The 24,424-nt window shown below is 40.3% G+C and overlaps 2 pseudogenes across 2 annotated transcripts in view; one reads left to right on the forward strand and one right to left on the reverse strand.

Moving 5' to 3' along the window:
- Positions 1-24,424, reverse strand: part of LOC308416168 (fasciculation and elongation protein zeta-2-like) — a 62,372-nt pseudogene that overhangs the window by 11,920 nt on the left and 26,028 nt on the right. Inside the window, exons 2-4 of the transcript in view lie at positions 12,354-12,470; positions 10,311-10,450; positions 6,682-6,950 (exon numbers count right to left, since the gene is read on the reverse strand). The product of the transcript in view is annotated as a fasciculation and elongation protein zeta-2-like (transcript). The remainder of the gene's footprint in view (positions 1-6,681; positions 6,951-10,310; positions 10,451-12,353; positions 12,471-24,424) is intronic.
- Positions 7,114-8,426, forward strand: LOC308416167 (ras-related protein Rab-8A-like; annotated as a pseudogene). The gene is made up of 3 exons: positions 7,114-7,122; positions 7,529-7,637; positions 7,909-8,426. The product of its transcript is annotated as a ras-related protein Rab-8A-like (transcript).

The raw sequence follows: 24,424 nt of genomic DNA on the forward strand, positions 1-24,424 counted from the left end.
TTTTCCCTTTTTTCTCTATCCGAGCCTCTTTTCTATTATTGCAATCCTTAACCTACTTTCTCCAGAGTCATATTCTTTGACATTGAAGTCAATGGTATTTCAGATCCCTCTGACATTTCTGGGAATCACTGCTCCCCAGCCTTTTTCTCTAGATTAATTTTCAAGTATCCCATTGTCTCTGTCCAGTGTTCTCGGGATTTCAATCACATTTTGTCCCACTAGACATTTCACACGTCTATACTTTAGTTTTTCAACCATCGCAGCCTGTTCCTGTTGGTGAGTATGTATGTGTGTGTGTGTGTGTGTGTGTGTGTATTTGCACACCTGTGCATGCCTGTCTGTCCACTGTGTCAGTAAAAGAATCTTAGTGCACTGTCAGGACTAGCCTCAAACTACTGACCTCAAGTCATTCTTCTACAATCTCTGAAAGATCAGCTCAACAGACACAGGCCAAAAGATACTGTGCCCAGCCATTCACAGTTCTTTTAATGGGAGATTCAGGGCACAATATATAAAGAAAGATAGATGGGGTGGGGGACACAGAGCGATTGGTTAAATCAAATTTTCATAAATTCAATAGAAACAGTCAGAACGTGTACACATTTATGTCCCTAAAAGCACAGCCTTGTCGTTATCATGTGATGACTCAGAGGATGGCCTGAGCCACAAGACTCTATGGCAGTGATTAGCTGTGGTTCTTAACCTTCCTACTGCTGTGACTCTTTCTTCATATTGTGGTGACCCACAGTCGTCAAATAATGTTTGTTGCTACCTCATAATTGTAATTGTGCTATTGTTATAGATCACAATGTAAATATCTGACATGCAGATGATTTTGGCAGCCCTCAGGAAAGGGTTGTTCAACCCCATAAAAGGCCATGACCCACAGACTGAGGTCTACTAAACTAGAGCAATTCCTACTCATGATAATAAAACACGTTCAGATTTACACATGAATCCAGGAGTTGTGTGCCAGTCAAAAGTATCTGGAATCTGAAAAAAAAATTTGCATGAACCCTTATATAGGCAGGAAGGTAATTAAGCATTACAGTATTTACCTTATGGTTGCCCTTGTTACAGACAAAATACCCAAATCATGTAGCAAGACTGGGGGAAGGAAGGGGTTATTTGACATAGAATACAGTCTTCAATAACATGAACTATTCGGATGTCTCTGACCATTTCCTTCCCTGGAAAGAATACAAATTAAGAATCTCAAAAACATCTATTCTCTGGAAACTGTATTCAGGAGCAACAATTACAGTATAAGCAAGACCTAAAAGATAAAGGAGGTAAGAGCTTTGAGCCCATGTACAACCTGTCTATGTGGCTCAAGAGAAGAAAAGCCAAGCCATTTCTGAATCTTCCCTCTAGAGAGTTCTGCACCTCTACAGAATTCTGCACCTCCCCAGAAAATCTCTCCATGCCTGCTTTTTCATTGAGCCAAGACCTTTGTAGAACTAACATTTGTTTTCAAGATTTGGCAATATGATTATTGTTAATATTTTTCTTGGAGCTGTTGTGCAGTTTAAAATGAAGTAATACACATGAGGAATGCAGCAATAAGATTAGGAAAGATCAATATTTTTGAAAAGCCTGAACTCTATTCATTTACAGGGGATGCTGGAAGAACTCTTAGTCATCATTTCCAAAAGAAAACATGTCATCTTCTTACATGTGTCCAGAACAGCAGAAACTGCATCAAGTCCAAATAGAAATAAGATAACTGAGAAACACTAGGCTTCTGAGTACAGGCCATAGCAGAACAGACTGGAGACCACAGAAAGAAATAATCTGCAACAAGATCTAAAAATCAGCTAAAGCTGTGAAGGTCTTTTTGAACAGTCAAGAAACTCTGAAAAGTGTCTGCAAACTCAGAGGCAGTAAGAACCAGACATGATGTTAGGATCAACTCTTTCTATGTAGGACATTTTACCAGCCCAACTAATTTCAAAAACAACAAAAGTATCCAACACAGGGCAAAGAAAAGCTAAGACCAGGAGACTAGAGCTATTTCTGCTTGAGTGTCTGTTCTATGCCTAACCTGAAACAACTCACACAGGTCTCTAGACAGAGCAGCTTCCAAACTTACAGTGCTAAAGCTATGTCAGAAAAAAATTGTTAAAAAGTTAAAGGAAGCTTTTTGTCTCCTCTTCTCCTTACTCTCATCTGCCCCTCTGTCATTACTATTCTTAAACTTGCGGAACTCAAAAGAGGGTGAACTATGACTGGAGAGAGTGGTTAAAAGTCAAATAGTTTCAATGTAAATTGTGAAGTTTAAGAGAATTTCACCAATGTTTCTTTTCAAAACCCCTTATATCCAAGTTTGGAAACTTCAATTATACAAAGCAGATAAATAATAACACTAACTTTTAGGAGATATTCTTCAAAATAAAGGAAAGCATAAATCTGGGAGCATAACTTGGCTGTACAGCCTCTGCCTGCCATATGTGAAGCCCTAGGCTTAAACCAAAAGAAGCAAGAAAGAAAAGAAGGTATAAAAGTAGGGAAAGAATGAGAAAAGAAATGAGGACCAGGAGGAGGGAGGGAAAGAAAAAGGGGAAAGGAAGAAAAAGAAATACTACCAATTATCATCCACAAATTACTGTTGAAAATATATTAATATCTGCATTTGAGGATACAAAAAAAATTATCCTTTCATAGAGAACCATTTAAAAAGGGCAGGATTGATCAGCACATTCTCCACTCATTTTCTGTTAATTCAACTTTTACCACTATCTGGGAAAACTATGCCCAGAAAACAACCAACATAGTTATTCAACTTATTCATTTCCAAACTAGAGACAACTGGTCTACCTACCAGGTACCTTGCTTAGCTACTGCTTAGTCACACAGAGGGCAAAGCTCTATTATTGGTCCAGGATCCTGTGAGGCTTGAAGATAGATTGGCCAAAATATGGCCATCTTGTAAGCTAAACTCAGGCTACTGAAGAAGTGGCAAGTGGCAAACTCTTAGGACAGAACACAGCAATATTTTATGTGAATTGTATGTTGTGGTCTGTCCATTCAAATATAAATTGAGTTTATATTTCCCTCCAAATTTTAAAACATATTTCTTTATATTTTAGAATTTATATTTCTTTTATTTTAGAATATTTAGAAAATATTCTTCATATATATGTTAACCGTGTGCATTGAATGCCCTTGGAGGCCAAAAAGATCATTAGATCCATAAACAAGAGTGAGAAATGGCTCTTAACCAACTGATAAGGGTGCTGGAAATGTTCTTAACTATTGAGCCCTCTCTCTTTAGTCCCTTTACCAAACATTTAGTATACTCAGTTTAAATATGGAACTAGCCAGCTGTTTCTGTAAAAGGTCAGAGACTAAGTATTTTAAGCTATGCTGGCCACAGAACCTCCAGTGAAACTCTTTAACTCTGTCTCCATAGTATAAAAAGGGTCACAGGTGCTAAGTAGATGAATGGATATGGCTGTGTTTTAGTAAAACTATTTATGAACTAAACAGAGAAGTAATTTGGGGCAAAAGCAAATTGCTTTACTACCGTTGCAATTATCAATTTAAAAATTCCAAATTAAAAAAAAAGGAAAAAGGGGGTCTCTGGTACTTTAGTTTTTCCAAGCAAAAGCCAAAGTTTTGAGTAGATATGTCATAATATACCTTTTAGGGTAATAACTAGAATTAAAATAATTTCCAAAATATCTAATAGTGTCTGTCTAAATGAAAACAAAATTCTCTTTACTTAATGTCAACTTTGAACAAAATTAAATGGAAAATTATCACTGGGGGTACTCTTGCAAGACAAGAAGGATTAAAGTAAATTTGGCCAATATTCATAATAAGAGGTGGATCAGAAACAATGCATCTATGGGAGAAAACGCATCTTAGGAAGAGCTTCTTGCATCCACCTAGCTCTTCTCCATCTTTAAGCAGTCCTCTTCTCAACTTCAAAAGCAGTGATGTAGCATCAATTATAATCAAGTTTCCTGTTTTCTCTAGAACTTATAAGTAATCACCTGCTAATCTCCCAAACATTATTAGAGACAAGCTTACCAAATTACACTAGTTAATATATTTTTATTGTGTTGAGAGTAATAAGACTTTAAACTCTCTAGAAAGTTCAAAGTGATCAGACCAAGTAGAAAAGATAACTAAAGGGTCATATTTTTGCAGCCAGAGATGGAAAGTAAGGTACCTCCCACCGGTCTTATAAACCAAAGATTCATGGTTCTGAAAGGGTATGTATGTCCCCTTTTACCCACATGATTACAGAGGCAGGTAAACAACAGTGTCTTTCAAACTTGAGATAATTCTGCAGGTATAGGATTGACGGAATGAAAACATATCCTGGAATATTTCACCTTGGTTTTATATCCAAGGGAACTGCCTCTAAAAATTAATGATCTGTGAAAATGTCTTGTATAAATAGAAGCCTGGTTCTCCCCCTCAATCCCCCATCAGAAAAATAAATCCTGGGGAAATAATATTAATTCGAATCCAAACTCCAAACCTTCTGGGAGTCAATTTGTATTCACTGAAGGGGGGTGAGAAACTCATCAACTGCAAATGTGCCCTTCAGGAGCCTGCACTGTGAATGACATGGAGATGGGAGCCAATGACTACAACACAACATGTTACTGCAGTAGCTGAAATATTTCCTCCACAAAAATAGCAACAAAAACCACCTCAATTATGACATCATAATCAACACAGGAAGGGATACAAATAAATCAAACCACAGCTTCCTACCAGGTCAGTAAAATTTAAAAGGCCAATCATACCTTTACTTCTGGGAAGTACTGGCTAACGGTCTCTCTCACATTGTTAATGTGAAGACCTAGAAATCTTATTAATTTCAATGAGTCTGTGTGAGTCATTGGTTTCACAATATAAAGGTCAGATTCCTATGAGAGATCTCTGAGCAGAATATCTAGTAAGCAGGTGTTCATATACAATAACTAACATTACTCAGGGTATATGGTAATCTTAAAACACAGTATGTCATTAAACCTGAAACTTCAAAGTCGCTACAAAAGCAGTAATAACAGGAAACAGAAACCACTATTCCTTGATATTTATGAACATAAATGGACTCAACTCCTCAATAAAGAGATATAGGATATCAGACTGGATACGTAAACAAAATGGAGCATTTTGCTGCATACATGAAACTCATATCAGAGACAAAGACAGACACTATCTCTGAGTAAAAGGTTGGGAAAAAAAAACTTCCAAGCAAACAGCCCCAAGAAGCAAGCTGGAGTGGCTATTCTAATATCAAATAAAGTAAATTTTCAACCAAAAGTTATCAAAAAAGATAAGGAAGGACACTTTTTACTCATTACAAGGGAAATCTCTCAGGAGGAACTCTCAATCCTTAACATATATGCTCCAAATATAAAATCACCCACACTCATAAAAGATACCCCACTAAAGCTCAAAAAATACATTTGACCCCACACAATAATAGTGGGAGACTTTAATACACCACTCTCACCAATGGACAGATCATGGAAACAGAAACTGAACAAGGACACTGCAAAACTAGTAGAGACTATGAACCAACTGAAATTAATAGATATCTACAGAACATATCATCCTAAAGTAAAAGAATACACCTTCTTCTCAGCACCCCATGGCACCTTCTCGAAAACTGACCACATAATTTGACACAGAACAAGCCTCAATCGATATAAGAAGACTGAAATACTCCCATGCATCCTCTCAGATCACCATGATCTAAGGCTGGTCTTTAACAACAACAAAGACAACAAAAATCCCACATACACATGGAAACTAAACAATGCTCTGTGAAACCATAGAAGGGTCAAAGAAGAAATAAAAAAAGAAATTAAGGACTTAATTAAAGAGAAAACATGTATTCCTTTAAACTATAAGGACTAGTTTGTGACATGTATTACTGTGTTATATTGTGATTGGCAAAAATGTACATTTTAGAAAAATGAATCACCTTACCCATCCTTTCTACTCTAAAAACAGAACCAACATTTGTTCATATATGAAGTCAGGGTGGCACTATACAGTACCCCAACTGGTCACCCAAAAAAAGGTAGAGAACTGACTGATAATATTTATGATGAAGCTTATCCAATGAAATCACTTTAGAAAACAAAATACCTTTTATGAAGGCTTGAGGTTTCAAATATTCCAATGTTCCTCACCTGCCAGCCACCCACATCAGCTAACTACACAGCCGAGTGGCTGATGTCACACAACTGCCACTCCTACCCTCTGATGAGTCTGTAGGAACTTGTTTCATTTATGTTTGGCACAGTTCTCAGCTATCCCTAAAAGCACTCTCTTCATTTCTTATAATACAACCCCCAGAGATAAGCACAAGTAAGAAACTAAAACCACTCATGAGCATACCAGCCAAACTGATTCCTACTATCATTCTGAGGTAATAAGAAGTGACCACTGGACACTCCTCTGCTTGAAGGCATCGTCCTGTTCCTTCTCTTCTTCCATGGACTGCCCCCCTGCACACTGAGGTGCAGAGGTATCCAGAGACCACAGTAAGTAAGCATCACTGAGAAACACCTTTGTGGAGGAACTGAGGAAGCATGTTCTAACAGAGCCCCATGGGTGCACAGGTGTGACCTGCAAGACCCACAGCTGGCCAGCTGTGCTGCGGCTACCTGTGAACAGCATCAGGTGCTTCCTGCTCACATCACTTACTGTGCCGGGCATGTGACTTCTCTCATTCCTCCCATTCTGTGAGGGGCCATTTTTGAGCTTCTTCTTCTTCTTGGCTGTCTCTTTGTGTTCTTTCTGCTTGTTCTTCACCTCAATAAGTGCAGAAATAAAGCTGTTTTCCAGTTCCTTCGCAAACTCCAGTTCATCTCTCAGGGACAACTGCTGCACCAGCTCCTCAGAGTACTCTATAATGGCTGTCTCAATTTCTTCCAGCAGTTCCTTTAGCTCAGACACTGACAGCCTATACACTCCTGTGGCCAGAAACAAAGTACAGCAAACATTGTGACTGGATTGTTTCAAGGCAGCATAACGGGTGCTTTAAACCAAAGGACAAATCAAAGTCTAAGCAATTATACTGACTGTTTGGGATCTTCTCAGAAACTAAGACACTCTGGTGGGTATATATGAGTAGAGATGAGTAAAGTACTCAGCCGAGATTAAAACTTTATCTATTTTTATATGTATGAATCAAGCATTCCAGGAAAGTACTATAGCCAAGAATGAAATGAGCTGGTCTGAGGAAAAGAACAGACACAAAAGCAAAGTGAAGGGACTCAGAGTGACAAGCAAGCTGGCAGGGACAAGAAACGATCAGAAAGGATCAAATAAAATGCTAGCTCAATCCTCAGGAGGACGAAAGGAGGAACAGTCCATGACAATCACTTCGGTTCTTCCCCAGCACTCCAAAGCAGGAGAGCCAGGGGGCTATCGCTGAAGCCCTACTGTCTGCACCTTGAAATGAGACAGAGTGAGCTCTAGGGAAGCATTTACAAAAGTCATAAAACAAAAGTGAGGTTACTGTAATCCAATGTAACCACTATCTTTACAGAATGGAGAGAACAGACATCACCTCCTGAAAACCAAGGAGAAACACAGCTATCCCCAGCCACAAGCCAAGGAGTTGAATTTTAACCTCTGGCCCACAAAGTTCAGATACGGTAAGTTCCACTGTCTAAGCCACCCAGTCTAAGGAACTTTTTCGGAATGCTAGCTTAACTAATACATACTTTCCATATCTTATATATCAAGACTGGATTTTGGATTTAGTACTCCAGCAGGGCTAATGGCTTATCTACAGACCAAATTGTGGCCAAATCATATCAGAGGAAAAAATGTACTGTGTCAGAAAATTTTCTGAAGGTTAAAAAGAAGCCACATAATACACAGAGATTAAGGTAGGCCAGCCTCAGACCTTTGGTCAAAACATAGATACAGGAGAGAGTGTAATATGGCGAAGACCTACGATTACTATAGAGCTTGATGGCAAGAGGATTAAACTGCAGATATGGGACACGGCCAGCCAGGAGTGGTTTCGGACAATCACGACAGCCTACTACAGGGGTGCCCTGGGTATCATGCTGGTCTATGACATTACCAATGAGAAGTCCTTCAACATCATCCAGAATTGGATTCGGAACATTGAGAAGCATGCCTCGGCAGATGTGTAGAAGATGATACTGGGGAACAAGTGTGACGTGAATGACAAGAGACAGGTGTCCAAGGAACGGAGAGAAAAGCTGGCGCTCGACAATGGGATCAAGTTCATGGAGACCAGTGTGAAGGCCAACATCAATGTGGAGAATGCATTTTTCACTCTCGCCAGGGATAACAAAGCAAAAATGGACAAAATGTTGGAAGGGAACAGCCCTCAGGGGAGCAGCCATGGACTCAAGATCACAGTGGAGCGGCAGAGGAGGACCAGCTTCTTCCGATGCAGTCTTCTGTGAGGACAAGATCTCTGTCCATCCTGAGCCTGTGCTCAGCCCAGCTGACTGTGCCTGCCCCGGGCGAGCCTCCACCTCCAATGCTCGGACTCGATTGAGAAATTGATTATTTTAGTAACCATCTGATCTTCTCCACCTTCAGAGATGGACCAAGTTAGAATTTTGCTGTTTTTCCTGTGTCATCTGCCAGTCAGGCCTATCCATCCCCTGCCGCATTGCCACAGTTGGAGAGAGGTTGGGTGGGGGCACGGCAGCCTCCATCTCCAGCCTTCTGTCCCTCCACCACAGAAGGGAGGCCAGTGGCAGTGCCCAGCCTGCCTGGCCCCATACTCAAAGCACCACCTCAATGAGGGTCAAGCCTGGCATCTGCCTTCACCTATTCTCAGTTGTAGACAAGTGACAGCCATGTCCACTGTCTCCTTATGTGTCAAACCAAAGGGAAGCACAAACTAACTGAAGCCCACTTAGAGGATTTTGGAAGAAGTGGACGGTTCCCATGGTCAGAGCAGGGAGTCTGTGATCCAGACTGAGGTGACCACCACTCTCTCATGATCCACTGTCATTGGGCCACGTGTGTCAGTGACACATAAATCACTTCCTGATCTTCTTCTTCTCTGGCTGGCTCTAATCGGATGTTCTTTTCTAGCTAAGATGATTTTTATATTTCCAGATTCCTAACACCATGAGGTGATTCTGTCTTTGATTTTCTAGCAGCAGACCTGGGAGATCGGGAACCATGTGTCTGCCCTGTCATAGGGCACCTGGTCCCTGAGACCCAGACAGACATTCCATGGCACAGTGCGACCCTGCAGTCTTTACACTTACGTTGTGACAGCTCTGTCCTCCAAGAGGGGTGTTGTCTAGGAGCACCTTTCATTTTACTCTAACCCTCCCCCCAAGCTGACAGTCAAGCTGTCAGCATCAAAATCTCTCCCTTTTTTGAAATTAAAACCAATGTACCAGCAGTAGTCACCCGCCCTCCCCTAGAGTCCCTGATGTACCATGTTTACACTGACCAGAGAAAATCCAATTAAAGTGCATTTTAAAAGTAAAAAAAAACAAAAAACAAAAAACAAAACAAACAAACAAAAAAAAACATAGATACAAGCCCAGATCATAATGGGATCTTACCCAGGAGGGAACCAGGCCTGGCAATCAATAATCATGATGCATCAGCTGCCAGTCTCAGAGCAATCCCATGCTGGGTATGGCTATTCAGGACCTCTTCTTGACAACCAGCCACCTGGTACTTACAGTCCAGTGCTGTCAAATCCAGACACAGATCCAACTCTAAAGAAATCTCACTTCCCCAAATTCTTCAAAGCTACATCAAAGACAACTGTTCGTAAACTTAGGAATTCTTTTCAATAAATACATTACTATCTTGCTTTTTATAAGCTAAAGTTTCTCTCCAGAAAATGCATGTTGAAGTCTTAACTCACAGGAGCACAGAATAAACCAGTGTTTGGAATATTTACAGAGATGACTAAGTTAAAATGAGGCACAAGCCAGTTCTCAATCTAATGTGACCAATATCTCACAGGAAGACGAAGAAGCATGGGACACTGGTACATACAGAAGGAAGCCCAGGGAAAAGATGGCCAGCCACAGGCCAGGGAGGAGGCTTGAGAGAAGCCAAACCTCAGACCTTATCAGAACAACCAGGAAATAAACTTAGGCCGTTGAATCACCCCAGACTGCAAAAAATTCTCCCAAAAACAAACCAGTCCAGGGCTTGAGGAAAATAGAGACCTGCACAATCGCCAAAGTATGTGCACAGAACTTATGGTCAGAGGACCCAAGAAAACTAAAGCTTTCTGGAGATGTGCCATTTTGTGTTGAATGTAGACAGAAGGCATGGAGGCTGACATAAGTAGGGTCTCGTACGCTCTTCATAGCTGCTCATGCTAGAACTCTTAAAGGGTTTGAATCTCCTGGGAGAGCATGTAGAGCCGGTCTGACTGTGTGGGGGTCTCCTCATCTTCTGGGTCTGGTGATTCCTGCATCATTTCTTCAATTTCAATAACCTTTCAAAACATGTACATTGCTGTTAATCAACTAAATTAACCAAGAAAAGAATTGATTGTGTCACAGTACTTACCAGATTACCTGAGTAGAGGGATGTTAATTGCCTAGTATGTACAGGAAGCACATGTAGAAGTGAACACTGCTTATGGAATTTATAATATTTGAACACAAAATTAAATAGAATATGATCTTGTATGCCTACTGCGACTCAACAGACCTTAGCAGATCTTCATGTGTCTGAAAAAAAGGTGCTGTAATTTACTCATACGCAGATCATAGCTAGAGTTGAAAGATGGTAAATACCGGAAAATGTACTATAAACCACACAAGTGTGCTCAACTTCAATGTATTCTACATTAATTTGACAAAAACTTACAAAATGTAATATACATAAAAATATTCTCAAATAGAACAGGAAGTCAGCTCTCTAGCAGAAAAAGAATTTCATTTATTAATTCAGTGAAGGACAAATGGGGTATTTTTAAATTACCAAAACCAGAATCAGACAGAAAAAAAGCTTAGAGAAGAAGGAAGACTCCAGAAATGAACCTAGCTTTAATTACACCAGGACCTACTTTAATACTCAGTATGAGTCAAGCCTTACAACTGTACCTTGTCTGATTCCAGATTAAGAGAAAAGGGAAGTAGAAACTTTAAAGGAAAGAGAAAGATACTCACTACCTAAAAGGGAGTGGGAGGGCATTTAAAATTAAGAAACATTTAAAAATGCACTTCAATGTTGATGTAAAACACAGTGAGTACATATGAAAGAACCTAGGCATCAATGAATGTTACATGTAGCTCTTCAGCTGGGGAAAGTAAAAGCCAACCCAAGAGGGACCTTGCTGAGTAGGAAGGAAGCCTCCCCATATAGCAATGTGAACAGTACAGTAAGACATTCCAGGAGGCTGTAGCAGGGGACTCTGTAAACCTTAAAAACAGAAACAACATGGCATCCAGCATATTTCTTGGGGACTGAGACTGTTCAGGGTCACAGTGCATTCTGAACTGTCATTACCTTTCTCGTTAGCACCACAGTTGCCTAAGCCTAGAACAATCCAACTACAAATGTAATCAGGGAATCAGAAAGACATTCCTCCCGTGCACACGCACTCCTCTGACCTAGCCATAACATATCTTCTTACTGACCTTCTCTTCCCTGACTAAAAATAAAAGGTGACAGAATGCACAGCTGGGCAGCCTAAACAGCCATGTCCCACTCTGGCAACAGTACAGGTGCAGGAGGAGTGCTCAATGGCAGGGCTGACTTCAAGAAGTGAGAAGAAACAGAAGCTGGTTTCAAGATGACTTTGATATTACTACCACACCCCACAGGTATAATGCCGGCTTCTGTCTACAGAATATAACAAACACTTTTATTGTTTGTTAAAAATTCTTACCCAGGGTTCTACAGAAAGAAGCTTGCTCGGGCAAAGCTGGGCAGCTCAGATATCTGATTTCAAGCACTCAGGAGGTAGAGGCAGGGGGGTCTCCATAGTCTGAGAACACCTTTGTCTGCAAAGGGAGTTCCAGGCCAGCCAAGGTATGTAAGGAGACCTTGGCTCAAAACAATCTCAAATATTCCAGTCCACTCATGTTTGGGTAACCTTGTAAAAAGCAGAAATTTCTTAAGTTTTTTTTTTTTTTTTTTTTTTTTTTTTTTTTTAATTTTGGTTTAAACACTAACCCTCTGTTACTTGTAATCAATCACAGACTGTGACTAGCCTGGAAATCTTCTCAATTCAAAAACATAATCTTCCTTGGACAGTAGACAGCTTGTTTCACCTCTCCATTGAAGCCAGCACTGCCCACACTATTCTACAGGAAAGGAGAGTATTCTGACAAGCGTCATTTGCTGCCAGTGTAAGAAGTGGCTCTAAGGCCCAGGCTTCACCTCCATACCTGGTCTGCAGTAGAGAGAGGCTCCTCGTTGACACAGGAGATGATGATTGAATGCATGTCCAGCTGCTCCCTCAGCAACTCTTTATCTGAGGTGTCAAAGAGCAAGCCACCACTCATCTAGAAACAGAAGCACCCCATTTAAAAGGAAGACCTGAGTCTGAGACAATGGGAAAATGTGGTGTGCTTCTTGACCATCGAGAAAAGACGACCACCACCCCTTCTCAGATCACGCTTTATTGTGGGAGCCTCTTGGTTGAAGGGGAGAGCAGGAAGCAAGAGGCCCTGAACTACCCTGGCTGTCTGCTTATATAGGGAGAAGCGTGTACCGGGCCTGCCATGATTGGTTGTCACCAGTCGGCTGACACCAGAGGCCTCGGGATTGGCCAGAGATAGGTTATGTACTGCGCATGCGCAGGGTTCAGTGCCTTAGCTGACAAGAGCCTTACTATATATGGAGTTGTTTACCTCAATCCGTGAGGGAGCCAGCGCCATCTTGTAATGGCGTCCGCTCCCCACAAGAAAGTACATGCAGTTCCTTGGAAGGGGTAAACTGACAGGCACTCCACACACACAGCATGTTGAAATGCTTTTTAACTAATTTATCTAATTTAATAATAAATTTTTACTAATTTATCTACAAACTACTTCCTAACATGCAAATACTCAGAGTTAAAGGAATTGACATCCTGGCAGGCAGTACCTGTCCAGGAGACACACTGAGCTTCCCAGATGAACATCTAAAAGAAGAAAGAACATCTGCAGGTCCTAAAACACCTTTAAGCCTAACTATGCTGTATAACCTCCAATCACCTCGGAGCCATTTTCTACCTGAGCTCTGTGCACAGGAGGCTGACCATATGGACCAGAACAAAGGATGCCCTTGACTTCAGGCTTCCAGTTGGGTTACACATTACTGATGGACACCAGGAGACTGCAAGGTGAGAAGGAGAGTGCTGGGCTCCTGTTGTCCTCCTCTCTGCCAGAATGCCATTTGTCAGCTCTGGCTCTAGTCAAGCAGACTTCTCAGCTAATCTCTACAGTTTCTAGGAACTTCTCTCTCTCCCCTGTTCATCTCAGATCTGCTATAGCAGCAATAGCTGTAATCGTTCCTGGAGTACCCAGGAGCTGGAGCCAAGCCTGAGATACTGTGTCATGCCTAGTCACTTTCTCTCATACCTACCCAACCCAATGTAAATAGCCCCTCTAGGAATACTGAGTTTTCTATCAACATCAATGACGAAAGGTACCTGCAAGACCCAACAGAATCAAGGAACTAGTACTGTCACATGATTTAGAGCTCTATTCTCCGAGAAGAACTAGCATACAATGAGAACAAACTATGGAAGAAAAAAATACCATTACAGTACAGAGTATATCATTAAATTGATGTATTAATCAATTATTATATGATATTACATGACAGACCAAGCAACTGTAATCTAAAACTTAAGTAAATAAATAAAAATCCTTAATATCCAAATGCTTCAAAATCAGAAGCTTATTGAGTAGCTTCATGATGTCACCAGGGGAAATTTCTCATATGACCTCAGTGTGGCAGGTTGTGCTCTAAACACATGTAGACCAAAAATATTAAAACTCCCACCAGACTATATAAATAAAATAATATTGTAATCATGCTTATACTTGGGTCCCACCTCTGTATCTAATTATATACGCACAAATATTCCAATTAAAAAAATCCAAAATCAAAAGCAATCATTTTAGATAGAGATTAGTCAACCATTTATAAATATTTTTGCATAACTTAGTTAAAAAGTATTAGGCATGGTAGTACGGGCCTGTAAAGCCAACAATAGGATGAGACAGGAAGATCTCAGTTCAAAGCCTTTCTAGGCAACTTAGTAACATCCTGTCTCAAAATGAAAAGTACAAAATGGTTAGGGATATATTTCACAACCTGCTTAAAGCTCTAGGTTCAAGCCCCAGTAATTGAGGTAAGAGAGGTTTATCTGAAAAAGCAATTTTATTTACTAGTATATAGGATATATTTGAACTATGGAATAAAATGGAGCAGATGCAGGTCTCTAGAACCTTCCCAGTTCTTTATACAAGAGTTTCAGGAGCTTTCAGATGAATTCCAGCCAGAATAAAGGTAGTGAAAGGAAAAAGGGTATGAAGGGGACCCTGGCATGCTGATTTTTCACGGCAGCATGGGAAAAACCTGCTGCTCTCCACCTCTGTCGGTACTGACTGCAATTCTCTGCCTACCCCCGGGGACAATGTACCTTCTCTTTCTATTTCTCATAGCATCTCAGGCCAGGAAAGGCCTAGCAGTGAGAACAAACACACATACCCATCGTCAAATTTTAGAACTCCATATATGAAAGACAAAAGCAAAATAGCAGAAAAAGAATCAAAAATTAATATTGTTGGCATCAGGATAGCTCCTATCCTCAGAAATGGCACCACCCACAGGTGACAGGGACCTGGCACATCCATCACCATGGAAACAGCCAAGCATTCCCAGGATACACAGGTTCAGAAGCCCACCTTCACCTTTAAGTAAATGATGTCACTACCCCATAAAAGACAGAACCATCCTACCCTTCTCTCTGTCTCTCTGTCTCTCTGTCTGTCTCTCTCTCTGTCTCTCTTTCTGTCTCTCTCTCTCTCTCTCTCTCTCTCTCTCTCTCTCTCTACCCCTTCTTTCTCTTTCCTCTTGACCACAACCCCTGTTCCATCATTCTATTAAACCTCTCCACGTGGGACCAAGCAGGTTTGGTGTAGTTACAGTGAGCCCAGAATTCTAATTAATGAGAGTGGGAGTCTGTACGGTGATCTTAGATTTTTTCCAGACCTGCCTGGCCTTGGGTCCTTGCATGGCAATGCAGCTGCCTGGTTCCCTTAACTGCTGACACCACTGCCTAGCGATTTTGTACCACCTCCCAGGCAGCTGATCACCACCACTCATGCTGCCACCTCCACCCACCCACTGCCACAGTCTTCCACCATGTGATTCGCTGCTGCTACTGAGGCCACTGGACATACTCGTGGGCCGCTGCCCACTGTGGCCCACTATGTGCCACATGGGCCACTTAGGCAGGTCAGCTACACACCACACAATTTCACTTTTCCTGATATCAGATTGTGGCTAAGTTTCCCACACAAACACCAGCTAATTAAAAGAGCAGATTAATAGATCTTACCACTCCAGTGGGAAAAAAGAACCCCCAATTTCAAAAACAAGGTTTGGCCAGCCTTTGTGGGCAAGGAGGGTTAGTTCTCTGCAGCCAAGGTCCAAAATAGACATTGACCTTCCCGGGAACGCTCCTTAATTTTCACCCCCTAAGGGCTCTTACAGAAGTCCAGGCCTGGTGGGGAGTGACAACTCAGACCTCTGGTAGTAGGTGGATGTTTTCCTCTCTATTGAGTTTATCTACTGGGACATTAGTTGAGATAACTCAATAGCTCCCCCTTCCCAATGGGCAACTCAATGTCTCAGAAGGTATCACTGGGCTCCCCACTGGGATATCTCTTGGAAATATCTTTCAAATATCTAAAACTAATGCCCCAGCTGAGGACAGACATCTAAAATTGATACGCCTCTGCAATAATATTTGGACTCAATATTCATTACACAATGACTCAAAATGGTCACAAGATGGCACCCTAGACTTGTTAATTTTATGAGACCTTCACTCATACTGCCAACTATCAGGTAAATGGATAAGTGGTTCCCTGTGTACAGGCATTTATCTATCTCTGCTCTAGCCCTTCTCTGTGTTCCTCTTGTAGCCCCACCCAACTCCTTTTAGCAATGAGGCAAACAGCAGATGACAGCACAGCTCTCATCCCAGCTAACAAGCCACTCCCTCTCCGAGGCAAAATACATACTACCACCTCAGCTTCCACTCCTGCTACTCTAAACTTTACAGAACCCTCCTCCCTCCACTGCTGGACTCACACTCGAGTGTTACACACCACCCACCCTGAGGACCCCTTCCCGCCTTCTCTCGTCCTCTTCTGCACCGCACCCCCAACCCCACCCCATCTCCACACACACTGGCTCTCTGCTGGTGCAAGCTGCAGGTCGCTCTACCTTGGCGCCTAGTTTTACTCCTCCCATTACCTGCTCCAAGGCCACAGCCAAACTCCCACCAAATTCTTCATTTCCAGAGACACCTGGCCCAGCACCTGTACTTCTGATAAATGAGGTGGCCGGTGTCAATGGGCTACTCCATGTCCACGTACCTCACTAAATAAACTCTCCAAAATAGAAAGCAGACTGGGTTCCTACACCTCCAACTCTTTATTAAACAGTTCTGATACATGGCCCAATCTTACAGTTTGACATTCCATGAGGTACATATGACCGTTACTAATAATTTAATTCCTGAGAAATGACAGCAGGTTTGGGAGTAGGCAAAAATGCATGCAGACAAGATCCATCAAAGAGATGGAACATACCCAATATGATCTGAGGTAGTACCAGACCAAGATCCCCAATGGGATCATAACTCCGCAGGTGCTATTTTAGCCAGAGACAGATTCACAACCTTCCTCCTGGCCAGTCTCCACAGAGCAGCCTTAAAACTGGTATATTTTGAAAAACTCAAAGAGGTTTTTCCAAGACAGACAGGAAACTATTAACCCCCTGACACTTGTCAAACTGTCCTGTCTTCACCAACACTTCCATCCTAACAGCCAAGAGTTGTTATTTTGTTAAGACCCATCAACAGCCTACTCCTGAAGATTTAAGTTTCTTAAAATTATCACTGTTTCTTGCAGAATCTGCCAGGCAACTCAAAATAATCTAGCGCCTCCTTTTCTACCCATCAGGCCCGAGGTTCTCTTCCTGGAACCGACTGGCAACTTTTACTTTACCCACATGCCCACTGTCAGACGTGCCATGTACCTCCTATTCTTGGGAGATACATTCTTGGGGTGGGTAGAGGTATTTCCCACAACTAACAAAAGGGCTCAGACAGTCTCTAATCTCCTTCTCTGAGAGATCATCCCCTGAATCAGTGTCCCAGCTTTCTTGCAGTCAGACAATGGTCCCACTGAGTTTACCTCCCAAATCTCTCAAAATCTGACATTTCCTGACATTTTCAAATTCCCCACCACCCTCATTCTTCAGGTGAAGTAGAAAGAACCACCCACTCTAAAACCCACCCTTGTGCAGCTGACACTGAAACTTCAACTTGACTGAGTAAAACTCTTACCTCTGTCTCTTTTCAGACTACTAGCTCTCCCCAAGCGACGTCTCCAGGCCTCACCTTTTGAACTCATGTATGGGCATCCGGTCCTAACTCCTGGCCTCTCACCTAAATGCTCTCCCCTCCCAGATCGTTTACTCACCCTGTTACTTTGCCACCTCTGTTCTCTCCTATGGAATTTTGCTGTCCACCATCTACCTCGACCTCACACTGAAACTTGTCCACTGCCTGTCAACACTGGAGACCAAATTCTTCTATCCCCTCCAGACAACTGGCGCTCATCCCTCTCTCCTAAACGGCAGAGACCTTTAAGGATTCTCTTGACACCCACAGCTGCTTAACTTGAGGGACTCACTCACTGGGTCCATCTGTCCCACCTCAAACCTTTTATCCCTCCTCCTAAACGTTCTTCATACATGTCAACCCTAACAGGACCGTGCTCTGTTAAGTTCCAGAACATCGAGACCATCCACCTTGTCCCCAGTTTCAGAAAATAAGACTTCACCCTGTCAGTGACATTCAACACCACTGGAGTAGACATGGGTTTCTAATCTGACCCTTATTGTTTGTTTCTATCCAAGGTAGCCTGTACATTTTGAGATTCGAGGTTCAAGAAACTCTCACAGAAAACAAATTTTTTAACAGTGTAAATGATCTTTTTTTAAAAAAATCAATACCAAGTTTACTACATTTATTCCACAAAGTTTGGCGGCAAGTTTATATATATATATATATATATATATATATATATATATATATATATATATATATATATATATATATATATATATATATATATGAATGCATGATGGCACAGCTCAATATCTTTATTATTTTAAATTATATCTATTATGTCTGTTTTCTAGAAGAAACACAAAGTATTATTCCAAGTTTTAGGTATCCACAGAAAACTATTTCCCACATATGGAAAACACGTGGCATGAGCTATGTGTTGTTGTCTAGGATGACTCCGACCAAGTTACTAGTTTTAAAAAAAAACTGTGTTTACCAATGTTACAAATTTGTAATCATACCCAGTTGCGTATAAGCCAATAATCTAAGACCAGGACATACAGAGCATATTTATACCTTTTAAAACCAGTCAAAGCAAACATGAAGTAACCACACATTTTATATAGTTAAGCTACATAAAAATTACCTTTTTTAGCTGTAATTTAATGAAATGAGCACTCTATCACCAGCTGAGCTCAATAAACACAGTCAGGGATTTGTCTAGGAAAAACAGCCATCAACTCTAAACTGAGAGCACCTGTGCAAGCAGCCTGGCCAGACATTTGGCTCCAGGCAGGCCTCTAGCTGAGCTAACTTCCGGTGTAGAGCTCCAAAGGCCTGCTCTTATTTTATCTTTTATTGTTACCTTTTTAGGCATGAGTTAAAACTAAATCAAAAGGTAAGCGAATATAAAACTCAACTTTATATTTCTTGTGAAACAATATAAGAAATTAAGATAATTATAAATCCTCACTAGCTGGCATCTGACTAGCAGCAGTTATCTGGCTAAGGCCACATGGTCAGCAGCCTGACTAGCTGACAGGGTTAAGTCACCTTTAGCTTGGGGTCCTTGGAGGGGTTAGGCTATATGTTTTTTTATTCTTTCACAGTAAATGTCCAGAAAGGAACAAAGCTATTATTTCTTCCATTGTGTTATTCAGGTGGGTAAAAAAATCTTTAAATAATATATTATAAAATATTTTATATACACACATGCCCAGAATTTGTATAAAATTTATTGGGCAAATTTATCTGGTGAGGGGAAACTGAAGTCAAATGTACTGTATGGGAGAAAAGTAAATCTGAAAAGGTATGTGTGTGTGTGTGTGTGTGTGTGTGTGTGTGTGTGTGTGTGTGTGTGTGCGTGTGTGTGTGTGAGTGTGTATATTACATAGATGGATAGATAGATAGATAGATAGATAGATAAATAGATAGATAGGGTCTAGTTGTCAAAGTACCATGCTTTAGCAAATGCTAAACCAACAGATAAGAAGGCCTCTAAATGAAATTTTCTATTGAAAACTTCAGATAGAGTAATTGCAAAGTAACTGAGTTATTCGAGTAAAGAGGAGGTCTGGGGACAGGTAGCATCAAAACAGATACCAGTAGGTGTGTAGGAGAAATAGACCCCAAGTTTATAGAGAGACCCAATATACATATCAACCAACAGAGAAGAAAATAAAACCAGAATGAAAAGAAATCTATATTGACCAAAAAAAATTAAGGAAAAGCTTTTTTGCTTGTCAAAAAGAATTGAATTCTTTCCATTTGTTTTCCTATTAAAGAACAAAACAAAACTTTTGAACAGACAACATACAAAGAAACCATCTTTTCTAAGAAGTTGGATATGCCCATTACCCTGATTTGATTATGAATTGTAAGCATTTATCAAGTTACCACATTTTACTACATAAATATGTGTTAAGTATTATATGTTGATTAAAACTAAGAACACTGGCAATCCAGAATTTGTTAATTAATGACATTTCATTCTGGTTATACCAATTTGATATGGGGAGTCTTGGGTGAACAGCTACACTTTGCACTTTAATGATTAAATTGATGTCTTCATTCATTCTGAGCAATAGCAGTTGGTCACCATAAGAAGGAGCCAAGATGACTGACTATGGCTTCATCCTCTGGAAGGTACCAGAAGCCCTGACCAGGTGGCCACTCTGAGTACATGTGTGAGTGTATCCTGTGTCATCTGAGTACATGTGTGAGTGTGTCCTGTGTCATCATAATACATGTGTGTGAATGTGACCTGTGTCATCTGAGTATATGTGTGAGTGTGTCCTGTGTCATCAAAAGCTGTTCTCTGAATGATAGCTACAAGGTAATATTGGCGGCAGTTCTTTGTCCAACCTTAACATTTATTAACTCTTATTTTACCTCTGAAGTAAAACTATATTTTACACTACCATTATATAAATTAAGTTTACTGCAAGGTGATGTACCATTAATAACTTAGACTGTTGGCACTTGAGTATTCAGAGCAACATCAGAGGATATAACTATGAAAAGAAGTTCAATGGAAACAGGGTATCTCTAGCAGTCAAGAAGCTAATTAAGCCCATTCATGTCCTATTCTTATGGGAGAGGGATAAGAAGTTTCTTCTAAATTGTATTTAGTACAAAGAAAAATGGACAATGAAATGACATTTGAGTAAAGGGGGAGGTCTGGAGACAGGTAGCATCAAAGGAGACACCAATTGGTGTCTAGAAAAAAATAGATAATTTAGAGTAGTCTGCATCAGAAGAGACACCATGAGGCTGGGACTATACCCACACAGGTTCAGGGGAAGCTCTTCATTGGGATCTGATATAGTTATATATTTCACTTGGATCATATACATCATTGTACCATATCTTCTGGAATACTGAATAATGTATATTTATTATAGAAATATTCTAAATTTTCTACATAATCAGAATTAGGCAATTATATTGCTCAGCAATAGCCTATAAAACCCTCTAGAGCTGTCTCCCAAATTTGACAATAATGAGAGAGACAGGAAAAATTTTCTTTTCAATAGATGCATTTTACTCTTTAGGAATTTTCCCCTACAATCTTGCTGCCTCTTTCCTAAGTTCTGATTTCTAAAACTTTTACAATATTTCTTGCTATCTTGAAAAAAAGCTTTCTAACTGAGGAGATTGTGAGGATATGGATAAAAATATCTACTATACCTATAAACATAATTTCAAATTTTTCACATTTTTGTTGGATATATTTTATTTACAATTCAAATGTTATTTCCTTCCCACTTTACTCTCCATAACTCCCAATCCCATTCCTACCCTGTGTCCATGAGGGTGTCCCCCTACCCTCTACTACCTCCTTGCCTGACATTCCCCTGTACAGGGGATGGGACCTTGGCCAGACCAATGGAAAAAGCACATTTTTAAATGGAGCATGACATAGATAAAGTGATCTTTTATTGCACATATTTGAGAAGATAATGTCTTACTGAATATGGTGGTGAACATCTTTTAACCCTTTTTAATTGAATATTCTCTGTATTTACATTTCAAATGTTATCTCCTCCCTCCCTCTCCAATCCCCCTTCCCCTCCACTTGCCTTCATGAAGGTGCTCACTCTCCCAACCACCCACTCCCACCTTAGTGCCTTGGCATTGATCTGTACTGGGAAAACATACCTTTCTGAACCAAAGGCCTCTCCTCCCACTGTTGGCAGACAATGCCATTCTCTGCTGCATATGCAACTGGAGCCATAGGTTTCTCCATGTGTACTCATTGGTTGGTGTTTTAGTTCCTGGGAGCTGCTAAAGGTTTGATTTATTGATAACGTTAGTTATCACATGGGGCTGAAAACCTTTCAGTTTCTTCAGTTCTTTCTCTAGCTCCTTCATCCCTGTGTTCAGTCTGATGGGTAGCTCCAAGTATCCTCATCTGTATCAGTACAGCTCTGGCAGACCCTCTGAAGAGGCATCCACATCATGCTCCTGCGAGTAAGCACTTCTTGGCATCAGCCATAGTGCCTGGGTATAGTGGCTGAATATGGGATGAATCCCCCGGTCTCATGAATATCTTTTCTCCAATTCCTGCTCCTCTATTTGTTTTTTTATTTCCTCCCGTGAGTTTTTTATCCTCTTTTCTAAGAAGGACTGAGGCATCCACCTCCTGATCATCCTTCTTTTTATCTTCATAAGGTCTGTGAATTGGGTATTATGAGATTTTTGGCCTAGTATCTACTTATCAGTGAGTACATATAATGAGTGGTTTTCTTTCTTTCTTTCTTTTTTTTTATTTGCTTGCTTGTTTTGTAACTGGGTTACTTCACTCAGGATAATGCTTCTAGTTTGATCCATTTGCCCAGGAATTTTATGAAGTCATTGTTGAATAGTTGAGTAGTACTCCATTGTGTAAATGTACCACACTTTTCTGTATCATTCCTCTGTTGAAAGACATCTGGTTTTTTTTTTTTTTTTTTTTTTTTTTTTGCCTTCTGGCTATTATAAAGAAGGTTACAATGAACACGGTTGAACATGTGTCCTTGTTATATGCTGGAGAATTTTTTGGGTATATGCTGAGAAGTTGGATAGGTGGGTCCTCAGGTAGTACTATGTCCAATTTTCTTGCAAACCCACCAACAATAAAGAAAAGTTCCTCTTCCTCCACATCCTCTCCACCATATACTGTCACCAGAGTTTTTGATCTTAGCCATTCTCACTGGTGTGAGGCAGAATCTCAGGGTTGTTTTCTTTGCATTTCTATAATGATGAGGATGTTGAACACTTCTTTAGGTGCTTTTAAGCCATTCAGTATCCCTCACTTGATACTTATTTGTTTAGCTCTGTACCTCATTTTTAATAGGATTATTTGATTCTCTGAAGTCTAACTTCTTGAGTTTTTGTTTTTGTTTTTGTTTTTTTTGTTTTTTGTATACTTTGAATACTAGCCCCCTGTCAGATGTAGGATTGGTAAAGATCTTTTGTCAATCTGTTGGTTGTTGTGTTCTTTCCTTACAGGAGCTTTGCAATTTTATGAGGTCTCATTTCTCAATTCTTCATCTTAGAGCATAAACCACTGCTGTTCTGGACCAGAAAATTTTTGCTGTGTTTCTGTGTTCTAAGATTTGCCCCACTTTCTCTTCTATTAGGTTCAGTATACCTGGTTTTACATGGAGGTCTTTGATTCACTTAGACATAAGTTTTCTACAAGGAGATAAGACAGGATTGATTTGCATTCTTCTGCCTGCTGACTGCCAGGTGAACCAGCATTTTTTTGAAGATGCTGTCCTTTTTACATTGAAAGTTTTTAGCTCCTTTATCAAAAATCAAGTGACCATAAATATGTGGGTTCATTTCTGGGTCTTTAGTTCTATTCCATTGATCTACCTGCCTGTTGCTCTACCAATACCATACAGTTTTGATCATGAGTGATCTGTAATGTAGCTTGAGGTCAGGGATAGTGATTCCCCCTGAAGTTCTTTTATTTTTGAGAATCGTTTTTGCTTTCCTGGGCTTTTTGTTATTTCAAATGCGTTTGCAAATTGCTCTTTCTAGCTCTATGAAGAATTGAGTTGGTATTTGATGGAGATTACATTGAACCTGTAGATTGCTTTAGGCAAGATGACCATTTTTACTATGTTGATCTTTCCAATCCATGAGCATGGGAGATCTTTCCACCTTCTGAGATCTTCTTCAATTTCCTTCTTCAGAGACTTGAAGTTCTTGTCAAAGAGATACTTCACTTGGTTGGTTAGGGTTACACCAGGGTATTTTATATTCTTTGTGACTATTGTGAAAGGTGTCAATTCTCTAATTTCTTTCTCAACCTGTTTATCCTATGAGTAGAGGAAAGCTACTGATTTGTTTGAGTTAATGTTATATCCAACTGCTTTGCTGAAGTTGTTTATCAGTTGTAGAATTTCTCTGGTGAAATTTTTGGGGTCACTTTAGTACACAATCATGTCATCTGCAAATAGTGATATTTTTTACTTCTTTCTTTCTAATTTGTATCCCTTTGACTTCCTTTTGCTGTCTATTGCTCCATCCAGGACTTCCAGTACTGTGTTTAATAGGTAGGGGGAGAGTGGGCAGCCTTGTCTAGTCCCTGATTTTAGTTTCTCACTTTTTAGTTTGATGTAGGCTATTGGTTTGCTGTATATTGCTTTTATTATGTCAAGGTATAGGCCTTGGATTCCTGCTATTTCCAAGACTTTTTACTTGAAGATGTGTTGAATTTTGTCAAATAATTTCTCAGCATCTTTTGAGATGACCATGTGCTTTTTTATCTATGATTTGAATTTATTTATATGGTGGATTATGTTGATTGATTTCCATATGTTAAACGAACCCTGCATCCCAGGGATGAAGCCTACTTGATCATGGTGAATGATCATTTTAATGTGT

Source organism: Micromys minutus (genome assembly GCF_963924665.1).
Source record: "Micromys minutus genome assembly, contig: SCAFFOLD_572, whole genome shotgun sequence".
In the NCBI taxonomy this organism is placed as follows: domain Eukaryota; kingdom Metazoa; phylum Chordata; class Mammalia; order Rodentia; family Muridae; genus Micromys; species Micromys minutus.